Below are 12,500 nucleotides of genomic sequence, written 5' to 3'. Positions count from 1 at the left end.
CTCCCCGTCACTGGTAGTCAATTCATATAAATAAAAAAAAAAGAAAAAAAAAAAGGGTGCGTGTTGGCTTGTGTCTGTGTGCTGGGCGCGTACGTTAATGGCCTGGTCGATTTTGCGGGTTTCTCGCACCCTGAAATATGTGTGGGCATGTTGGAGATTGGTTGGTTGGTTGAGTGCTTGTGTCATTAAACCCTTTGGATATTTATTTTCGGCTAATCAATAAACTAATAGTGGGGGGTAGTTTGTTCTGCCTTTACTACTATTTAGAATAATGGATGACATTCCATTATTTTCTCGATTTCAATATAAAATACAGTATCACTGAAGAAAATCCAGCAAAACTGGATGCGTCCGATGAAACACTGAAACTATATTACTGAAAGCATTTAGTGTTGAGAATGATGTATGTGTATGTGTGTGCATTTGTGCTGGGCTCTTTTTGTCTTACTATGATTTTGTGATAGTAAAAAAAAGAATACCTCTACCGTTTTTTCAGCTCTCTTTGAAAAGAAAAAAAAATGCAATAAAAAAAAAATCCTCTAATTAACTCTGTCGACATTGTCAGAGGTTTTTGCAAATAGGACCCACGTGAGTCGCTTATGAATGACAGACAGAGAGTGACTGGAGATTCTTCAGGTGAAATCAGCTCAAGAGCCACTTGGATTGATTGGAATTTAAAGGCAAGAGTCCCACTTTACATCCCTCTCCGGTTGCAAAAAAATAGTTTGATTTAAATTTTTCATTGATTACTCCTATATATAATGAAAAAGAAATGTGTTACTGTATATATATAAATATATATATATATATACAGTATATATATATATATATACAGTATATATATATATATATATATATACAGTATATATATATATATAATATATATACAGTATATATATATATATATATATATATATTAAAAATTGACATTTTTACTAAATAAATAAAGATATATTTCCGGGCATGGTTTTTATTCTCCCCAGAATTTGTCTAAGCTTTTCTCCTCCAGACTCATTTTCCTATAGGGTTTTTATCGATATCCTATGCCTAATATATTTTTTTAAATATGAGATTTTTCGCTTTATTGTTTTGCAAATATTGATAAATAAAACAGCTATGATTCCATTGATTCAATGTTTCTTCTTTTGTTGCAATGGAATAATAATAACAAACACTTGGCTCCCTAAATAAATAAAGAGTCCTAATATATCTCTCTTCAAAGAAATATTACTTTATTTATATTCTATAACATTTAGAATTATCTGGCATATATTTGTTTTATATTATTAATCGATAATTCCACACTTATATATTTTTTTTCTAAGAAATAAGCAATATATAGAAAGATATTTCATTCCTAGTTAGAAAAAAACCTCCATTGAATTTAATCTTTAATAATATACAACTACTATTCAGGGACTTATTTCTTTGAATGAATATATTTTTCACCTATGGTAGTATATACTGCTACCAAATAGTCACAATATCTAAAAGCAAAATGGTTTCCTTTACTGAAAAATGGCAACGAGAAATTGTTGCGAAAATTACGAAACTTTTGGTAGAAATTCATATGAAAATGCTGAATGCAAGCTCTTCGGGAATCAACTTTGATTCACAAACGAGTCCACATTTACAGCAAAATATTATAAAATTGTTCTAACATGTGTTTGAAAGATTATTTCTAGTTTTGTCTTTATTTGAATTTTTTATTTGATTCTTTTTTTTTATATAGAATTTAATGCAATATTTTTAATAGGGATAACATAGTTTTGTTTGTCTGTCTTATGCGAATTTGATTCTAGTTGAGAATAGACACCATGATTAAAAATTATAATAATATTGTACCTATACTTCAGGGTCATATGTAAAAAAAAATGTGTGTTTTTTTTTAGATTGTTTCATCTACTATATTTTATTTTTGCAATATTATTTTATATTATTCAACCCTTTCGTTTTAAAACTAGCTTTTAAATGTCCGGTTTCTATGATGGTTCAGAATTAGTTTACATTTATTTTTTTTTGGACAAACAATAAAAAACAAAACAAAGAAATATAGAAATTCTATGACAATATCTTAAAGTCTCCTTATTTTCAAATAAAAGAAACACAGAATTATTTAACGGTGCATTTCAACACTTAGGACAACTTTCAAATATATGTGATAGACATTTCAAAATTATGTGGGTAATATTAACCAATTCATAAAGTTACCATGTAAGCATGAAGAAATCATTAGAGAAATTGTGTTAGAGGATGTTTTATTTGCAATTAAGAGGCCGTTATATACTCCAACGGTATAGGCGAAGGGAAAGAAAGAATACGTCACAGCTTCCCAAGTCACACTGCTGGAGTAAACAAACCGTAATAATATTTTCGCTCCGTATTCTGTTCTGAAAAACAAGAGCCCTTTATTAAATTACCATCTTTTCACAGACAAGTGTTAGTCATTCATCCTTGCTACAATGTATCAAAGATTAAGGTGCTGTATTGACACCCCACCCCCCCCCCAAAAAAAAAAAAATAAGGTGCTTCCACGTGTTGTGGCTTATAGTATGCATGGTGGAAGTTTTGATATTGATATGCATGATACCTGAAATCGATAGTGCTTTTCGTCATGTTAATGATGATGTTGGCGATGAATGCATAGGGTTAAAATGGAATAGCACTATAAAGAAACAAAGGGTTATGATAAACTGTTGAACCCACTAAAAAAGTGATAGTTGGTGTATAAATGACTGGTAGTGTTGACATGATAATAGCTTAGAAAAAAAAGCAGAAAAACAGAGTGAAAATTTGAGGAATAAGGAGTGAGTGTGAAATACAAAGTGAAATTTTAATGCAAAGACTGCTATGCATATATCTTTAATGGGACCATCGCAGGGTGAGTTGTGAGTACAGTACTGTAACATCGATAGTATGTTAGCAGTTCAGTCATTAAGTGTTAGAGGATCCATTTTTGTCTGTTTACTCTTTCCTATTAATCTCCTTTTTTTCTTTATATTACTTTAGTACTAATACTATGACAAAAACGTGTCTAATGATGCATATAGCTGTAAAACGTATAATTTGAAACCTCAAAAAACTATAACTCAAGAGTTTGTGGCATTATTTTACATCATCACGGGGCAGAAGGGTATTTTTACGTATTTTTTTTTTTCATTGAAATATTTAATTGTTATTATTAAAACGTAATATCGCCCTACCTATACAAATGATAAACCTAAATCTTACCTTTTAATTTATTTCATTCTTTGGAGGGTTTTTGATACTTTCAAATTAACTTAGCAAAACATTATTTCCTTTTTACATGAAGGATTCTAATGGTAATTGATGTAAATTTTCCTTTTCTTGGTTACTTTGTTATCATAACGGATTCTGTCGTTGAATACTAATAGTTTTGGTGTGGAACTTAATGAATATAAAAGCCATAAATCAAATCGTAACTATTTTCAGTAATAATTTACCATTTTTACTCTTGTGGCCTGTTAATATTACTACTTTAATCCTTGGACCTAAGAAAAAGGTACGTTTTGCATGCAGCGATTGTTGTGATGATCGCTGAGCAATGAACACCCAACGATCATCGCTGAGCACTAATTATATTTTATTCATATAGGGCTTTTTTACAACGAGCAATTATCGCTACACTAGCGATCAATCATCGCTAGCTCCAAATAATCGCTTGTTGCAAAACAGCCCTATAGGAAGAAATGTAATTAGTGCTTAGCCATGATCGATGGGTGAACTGCATATGCAAAACCTACCTTAAGACATATATGGGTAACGGATGCCTCTGCAAGTAGACCTGCTGGTTTCCATAACCTCAGCGTTCTCAACTAAAAATAAAATGAAGCCTATTTGGTCTCCAGTAAAATATGTCGAACCCTCACTAGACTTAAGAATGGACAACAATTTTCCTTAAGGTACCCACTAATCTGAAGCGGCAGTAAGACTCACAGTGAAATCAATAGAATTAACTTTTATTGGAATTCTAAAATCGACTATGTATTTTAGATAATCAACACAGATTAAAAACATATTTTTAATTACATGAATGAGTGATCACCAAGTAATGTAATTATGCAAAGTATATTAAGATATTTTAATATAGAAGAGTAGTGAATAAATATATCAAATCTTCCACTATTAATGAGAATTAAAATCTACCAAAACATTATTTCTCATGATTTTGCCACAATGCCCCAGTTAATCTTATTCGTTTAATTAAGAGCAGAATCTTATTTAAATATTTTTTTTCATATATATATATATATATATATATATAAGGGATGCATTAAGAAATTTGAAATTTATCGTTAGTTTCGCAATTAATTTCTATATTTCATTTTTCTCAAAATAAACTTGCTCCTGATTTCAAAATTATAATCAACTAAATATAAAACAGACACACACATACATATATGTATATAAATACAGAGACGCATATATATATATATATATATCTATATATATATATCTATCTATCTATATATATATATATATATATGTGTGTGTGTGTATATATATACATATATATATATATATATATATGTATATATATATACATACATATATATTATATATATATATATGTGTGTGTGTGTGTGTATATACATAATTATATGCTCATATATATATATATATATATATTTATATATATATATATATATATATACATTTGTGTATACACACACACACACACACACATATATATATATATATATATATGTGTGTGTATACATATATATATAGATATATACATATATATATATATATATATATGTATATATATATGAATATATATATATATATATATATATTCATATATATATATACATATATATATATATATATATATATACATATTTATTTATATACACATATATATTTATATATATTTATATATATATATATATATATATATAACACATATCAGACAAATCATCGACACATATCGAATAGTTTCAGAGAAACATGAAAGCATAATAGCGGAATGAAAGGGTTAGCTTGAAATTTTACTAAGTTTAAGAAAACTCCATAACAATGAAAAGGGGTTGGACCTATCATGAAATAATGGTGAAGGGTATCAGCAGAGTAAAATAAAAATGCACTGAATAAAATAAGGAACGGGAAAGCAGTGGGACCAGATGTAATACAAGCTGAACTGTAGAAGATATTTGGAGATGATGGCAAAAATATTCTGTGGGATGTGATACCAGTAAAAAAATGTCAAAGGTTCTCGATCTACTAAGGGAAGGGTGATTTGCAGGTTTTTGTAAACTACAGAGGAATTAAGCTAATATGAAATACAATAGGGATATATAAGATGATAATAGAAGGAAGATTGAGAATGAAGACCAATATCTGTGCAAAATAATTTCGTTTTAACCAAGGAAAGAGCACAGTTGATGCAGCATTAGCAATTAAGCAGAAAGTAGAAACATATACAGAGAAGCAGAAAGTACTACTCCTGGTTTTTATTGATTTAAAAAGAAAGAGAGCTTTTGATAGGATATCTAGGCGAGAAGTATGTAGATCCTTGAGAGAGAAATAATTTTCTGAAAAGTAGGTTAGAATAATTAAAACTATGAATGTAGTGGAAACCACACAAGTAAGAAGCACTGTTGGAACCACAGAAAAATTTAAGGTGAAAGTGGGCTTCATTAGGGTTCGGCCTTGAGTCCTTAGGTGTGTCATATTGTGATATATATTATAACATCGGGTGTTGGAGAAGAGGAGTCTTTGAGTGCAATGTTTGCTGGTGACATTATGCTGACTGATGTAACAGGAGAAGCTGTCAAAATAAAGCTGGAAAGATGGTGAGAAGAGCTTGAGAGTAGATCGTTTTATATATATATATATATATATATATATATATATTTGTGGAAAGGTAGAGAAGAGTGGCATAGAACAGTGAAATTAGGTCTAGAATTTATACATAGCGTTAGGCTCTTCAAATATCCTGGTTCTCCTATGAGCTAAAAATCCTGGATGTATTAGAAACTTCGAGAAACTCATCAGGGATACTCTGTGATAGGAGGATCACTGCAAAGGTTAAAGAAAAGGTTTATAAAAGTGTTGTTATACCAGCCATGCTCTATGGGACGGAGAGTTAGCCAATAAAGAAATAACAAGTTAGAAAAAGGGAAGTACCTGAGATGAGAATGATGAGGTGGAAATATGGTGTCACAAAAAAAAAAAAAAAAATAATAATAGGATCCGGAAGGAATTGATCAGGAGGGCAGTCAATATATTAGAGGTTTGAAAGAAAGCTCCGGAAAGAAGGCTGCAATGTTTTGGTAATTTCATGATGAGAGAAGATGGACACGTATGTAAAAGAAGTATGAACATAGAGGTAGAGAGAAGAAGAAGAATATGAAGTCCAAGTTCAAGTAGAAATATGAAATATAGAATAAAATGAAGGAAAAGGATTTATGAGAGCAAGATATAGGTTACATGACAGAGAAAATGGAGAAGGCAACACAACATGAAAATGAGAATAGCTTTAGGTTAAGAAGTTTTCTCTGTTATTCGTGTTGCTCTTTTTCAGTATATTCTTGTTAATACCATCATTATTCTTTTCGTATCTGTAAAAAATTCAAAATAAATATTTAGTTTTAAGTCTGGAATGTTGCTCTCAGTTTCTGATGCAAAATTAAATACTTGTAAGACCATCTGAGTAAATGTTTTTCTTTTTACAAAAAGGGGCCTTTTAATTCAAATTACCTCATTTTGACGTGCTAAAGCTATCCATCTCCTGCTTATCTTTCTTTTAATTTGGATCTCATGTACTAGGGAAACAATTACTGTCTATCCTAATAACGTTTGTTTATTAATAATCTCTACGGTTTCGTTCATAACACTAATTCGTTGTCTCTGTTTTTCCATTGTATAATATCTTAGTTTTAATCATATTCATTTTCAGTTTCATGTATCTGATCTGTCTATACAGATCTTTTATCATCTTTTGCAATTTCTCATCATCATCATCATCATCACCATCATCTCCTACATCTATTGATGCAAAAAGCCTCAGAATACACCAGTCGTTTCTATCTTGAGCTTTTGAATTAATACGTCTCCATTCATTCATATCCTGCTTAACGATTAATATTCCTTAACCATGTAAGCCAGGGTCTTACAACTCCTCTAGTGCCTTGTAGATCCAAGAAGAAAGTTTTGTGAAGTAATCTCTCTTGGAGAGAGCAAAAGGAAAATTTTTCAGGTCTTATTTTGCTCTTTTTGCGAAGTAGTATAATAATACATATTTCTCCAAGGTGTAGGTGGAGAGCATTATTGCAGACATGTGTAAAGTTCAGCTAGTTTTACTGCTATGAAATATCCTCTTTCGGTCATTGAATCGAATGTTAGGCCATATCATCCTGTTTAATGCTGTTTGATATTTTCATTCCTCCTCCCGTATTACTATTTGGTAAGGGCTCATTTTTTTTTTTTAAGTTTTATATTGACAAGGTTATTTCTTATATCAATATTGTGTATAATTGTAAAAAAATTTTTCCGTAATTGTGTCACTCTATCGATTTTGTTGATAACATTCCCATTTTCCTCCTTTCAAGAGAACCTCTGGTGCTGCCCTTTTCTATATTTTTTTTCCCTTAATTAGACACTTCTTCCTTTCCTTAGTGTCTGCTTAGTTTTCCCCCTGAATGTGTTTATGCATGACTTGAATGTTCTTGTATTTATTTTTTTTTTCCTTTCCTTATGCTAATTCTATTTCAACTCTATTAGATTTTGCCCTCATTCCCAATATTTTCTTTATTTGGATTTTAGTGTTGTCTGATAATTTTCCTTGATCTTCCTGTGAAACTTTTACACATAACACTTAGTTTGATTCGATAATAAATATGTTAAAATATTGTTTATTTATTCTGAACTAAGAATTCCTAATTCGTATCTCTCAATTAAATTCCTTAACATTTTGTCATAATACAAGAGTGATTTTTCTTAAAAAGTTAGTATTTCTCTTCCTTTCCTCAGATATACACGAGTTCTGCTTCTCACCATCTTTTATTCTTTTGAATCTAAATTGTTCAATATAGATATATGAACTAAATTAATTTAATTTACTTGCTTAGTTTCTTCTCGCACCGGAAATTACTACTCAGTAACTCATTTTCTAACCTTTAAAATTTCAGATGATTTTATGTATATGCAACCAATATCTGAGAGAGAGAGAGAGAGAGAGAGAGAGAGAGAGAGAGAGAGAGAGAGAGACATTGTAACGAGAATGAATTAATATTTCTAAGATGGGCAAATCAAAAATGATTAATTTTTAATTAATTATCCGCCTTGATATATATTGTACATATATCGACCATAATTCATTACCACTAGAAATGAAGTCAAGATATCTTGGATTAGAATCTTAATTTGAAATGACGTTAAAGATGTATTCAAAATAAGGGACTGTGGCGAAGAGTAAGTCAGATTATAAAAGAAAAAAGCTAGTAATAAAGATATACTTACCAAGCAAGGGTCCAAGTTCAACCTATTGTAGAAATTTATATTTTTTTCTGCAAAATCAATGATTGTTATTTTCTATAAGAAAGATTTGTTCTTCGAGCAATTAAATTACAGCATATTAAGGAAAATCAAATAATTATTATGTCCTTTTTCTTTTGTCTATATTTGATTAATCTCCCTTACTTCATGGTAGGAAAGGTTTTATCAGTATGTTATTAAGCCATACAATTCAGTCAAATTGATATAATTCTTCTACATACCAATTAGAAAAAAATAAGATTAATACAATTAAGATGCTTATATCAGTTTCCTCGCGTTATTTCTTTCTAATCATCACATTAGTATTAATTCAATTACGCAAAAAAGGACTTTATTTTCTATGTTTAATTAGAGAGAGAGAGAGAGAGAGAGAGAGAGAGAGAGAGAGAGAGAGAGAGAGAGAGTTAACAGCAAACATAAAATACTCTTATGGAGAAAATAGAATTAAATTTAAGACAACACATTATAAATAAACACGTTAGATGCGACAATATATTACATAACGAGGTACTTTATGTATTAAACCGAAAAATTTAAATGCCAGTTCTTAAACCGAGGAGTATATCTACAGCGAAAGAATTAGAATTGGAGTTGAATGGAACAGTACACTTTGAAACAATATTGGGTAAACATTCCACTTCACATAACGGTATCGACTTACTATCATGCGAAATTGGAAGATAGTTAGAGTGGAAGGAAGGAAAAGAGGCCAACTCAGGGTGAAGGGAATTACAGTTCGAGAAATAGGCTCATTTTATTTTTTGGATTACAAAGACTGCATTTCGGGCAGAACATTTTCTTGTTTCTTCAAATATTCATATGTTTTGCATTATTTTCGCTCTATTTTCTATTAACTCATATAAATTGCGGAAACGTTTTGAAGATAGAACAAAACGCAATCAAACTTCATTATTAACAAAAGTTCAATAAAATAGATGCTTCATTTATTCTTTAGCAACACATAATCTATTAAACAGTTTTCTTACCCTTTTTCTTTCATAATAGCTTACAGAATAATCTTTGTGAAAAAGACCTATTTCAAAATAATGACCCGTCACCAAACTCATTAAAGAAAACTGTTTCATAATTACAGAAACTCTATATCACCCAACAATGTCATCTATTCTTCAGGTGCATGCTTTGAAAACTAATAAAACAAAGACAGTTTAATATTTCACAAAACCAACCAGATAGCTACTTATTATTGAAGAAAAAAATTTGGTATTATTATGTGTCAGTTTTTAATCAAACAAAATCACTATTGAATATTTTGGCCACCGATGGTACTGTATTTCATCATTGAGTTCAAATTAGTAACGCGATGAACAACACTTAGTAGACAAAGTGGTATACACGAAACAAGCTCCCCGTCTCTGGTAGTCAATTCATATAATTAAAAAAAAAAGAAAAAAAAAAAAAAGGTGCGTGTTGGCTTGTGTCTGTGTGCTGGGCGCGTACGTTGATTGCCTGGTCGATTTTGCGGGTTTCTCGCACCCTGAAATATGTGTGGGCATGTTGGAGATTGGTTGGTTGGTTGAGTGCTTGTGTCATTAAACCCTTTGGATATTTTATTTTCGGCTAATCAATAAACTAATAGTGGGGGGTAGTTTGTTCTGCCTTTACTACTATTTAGAATAATGGATGACATTCCATTATTTTCTCGATTTCAATATAAAATACAGTATCACTGAAGAAAATCCAGCAAAACTGGTTGCGTCCGATGAAACACTGAAACTATATTACTGAAAGCATTTAATGTTGAGAATGATGTATGTGTATGTATGTGCATTTGTGCTGGGCTCTTTTTGTCTTACTATGATTTTGTGATAGTAAAAAAAAGAATACTCTACCGTTTTTTTCAGCTCTCTTTGAAAAGAAAAAAAACTGCAATAAAAAAAATCCTCTAATTAACTCTGTCGACATTGTCAGAGGTTTTTGCAAATAGGACCCTCGTGAGTCGCTTATGAATGACAGACAGAGAGTGACTGGAGATCCTTCAGGTGAAATCAGCTCAAGAGCCACTTGGATTGATTGGAATTTAAAGGCGAGAGTCCCACTTTACATCCCTCTCCGGTTGCAAAAAAAATAGTTTGATTTCAATTTTTCATTGATTACTCCTATATATAATGAAAAAGAAATGTGTTACTGTATATATATAGATATATATATATATATATATATATATATATATATATATATATATATATATATATATATATATATATATATATATATATATATTAAAAATTGACATTTTTACTAAATAAATAAAGATATATTTCCGGGCATGGTTTTTATTCTCCCAGAATTTGTCTAAGCTTTTCTCCTCCAGACTCATTTTCCTATAGGGTTTTTATCGATATCCTATGCCTAATATATTTTTTTAAATATGAGATTTTTCGCTTTATTGTTTTGCAAATATTGATAAATAAAACAGCTATGATTCCATTGATTCAATGTTTCTTCTTTTGTTGCAATGGAATAATAATAACAAACACTTGGCTCCCTAAATAAATAAAGTCCTAATATATCTCTCTTCAAAGAAATATTACTTTATTTATATTCTATAACATTTAGAATTATATGGCATATATTTGTTTTATATTATTAATCGATAATTCCACACTTATATATTTTTTTTCTAAGAAATAAGCAATATATAGAAAGATATTTCATTCCTAGTTAGAAAAAAACCTCCATTGAATTTTAATCTTTAATAATATACAACTACTATTCAGGGATTTATTTCTTTGAATGAATATATTTTTCACCTATGGGAGTATATACTGCTTACCAAATAGTCACAATATCTAAAAGCAAAATGGTTTCCTTTACTGAAAAATGGCAACGAGGAATTGTTGCGAAAATTACGAAACTTTTGGTAGAAATTCATATGAAAATGCTGAATGCAAGCTCTTCGGGAATCAACTTTGATTCACAAACGAGTCCACATTTACAGCAAAATATTATAAAATTGTTCTAACATGTGTTGAAAGATTATTTCTAGTTTTGTCTTTATATGAATTTTTTATTTGATTCTTTTTTTTTATATAGAATTTAATGCAATATTTTTAATAGGGATAACATAGTTTTGTTTGTCTGTCTTATGCGATTTGATTCTAGTTGAGAATAGACACCATGATTAAAAATTATAATAATATTGTACCTATACTTCAGGGTCATATGTAAAAAAAAAATGTATGTTTTTTTTAGATTGTTTCATCTACTATATTTTATTTTTGCAATATTATTTTATATTATTCAACCCTTTCGTTTTAAAACTAGCTTTTAAATGTCCGGTTTCTATGATGGTTCAGAATTGTTTACATTTATTTTTTTTGGACAAACAATAAAAAAAAAAAAAAAAGAAATATAGAAATTCTATGACAATATCTTAAAGTCTCCTTATTTTCAAATAAAGAAACACAGAATTATTTAACGGTGCATTTCAACACTTAGGACAACTTTCAAATATATGTGATAGACATTTCAAAATTATGTGGGTAATATTAACCAATTCATAAAGTTACCATGTAAGCATGAAGAAATCATTGGCGAAATTGTGTTAGAGGATGTTTTATTTGCAATTAAGAGGCCGTTTATACTCCAACGGTATAGGCGAAGGGAAAGAAAGAATACGTCACAGCTTCCCAAGTCACACTGCTGGAGTAAACAAACCGTAATAATATTTTCGCTCCGTATTCTGTTCTGAAAAACAAGCGCCTTTATTTAATTACCTCTTTTCACAGACAAGTGTTAGTCATTCATCCTTGCTACAATGTATCAAAGATTAAGGTGCTGTACTGACACCCCCCCCCCCCCCGAAAAAAAAAAAATAAGGTGCTTCCACGTGTTGTGGCTTATAGTATGCATGATGGAAGTTTTGATATTGATAGGCATGATACTGAAATCGATACTGCTTTTCGTCATGTTAATGATGATGTTGGCGATGAATGCATAATGTTAAATTGGAATAG

This window comes from Palaemon carinicauda, chromosome 13, assembly GCF_036898095.1.
Source record: "Palaemon carinicauda isolate YSFRI2023 chromosome 13, ASM3689809v2, whole genome shotgun sequence".
Taxonomy (NCBI): Eukaryota; Metazoa; Arthropoda; class Malacostraca; order Decapoda; family Palaemonidae; genus Palaemon; species Palaemon carinicauda.
The sequence above is the reverse complement of the archived record's forward strand: the minus strand, read 5'-3'. Positions refer to the sequence as shown.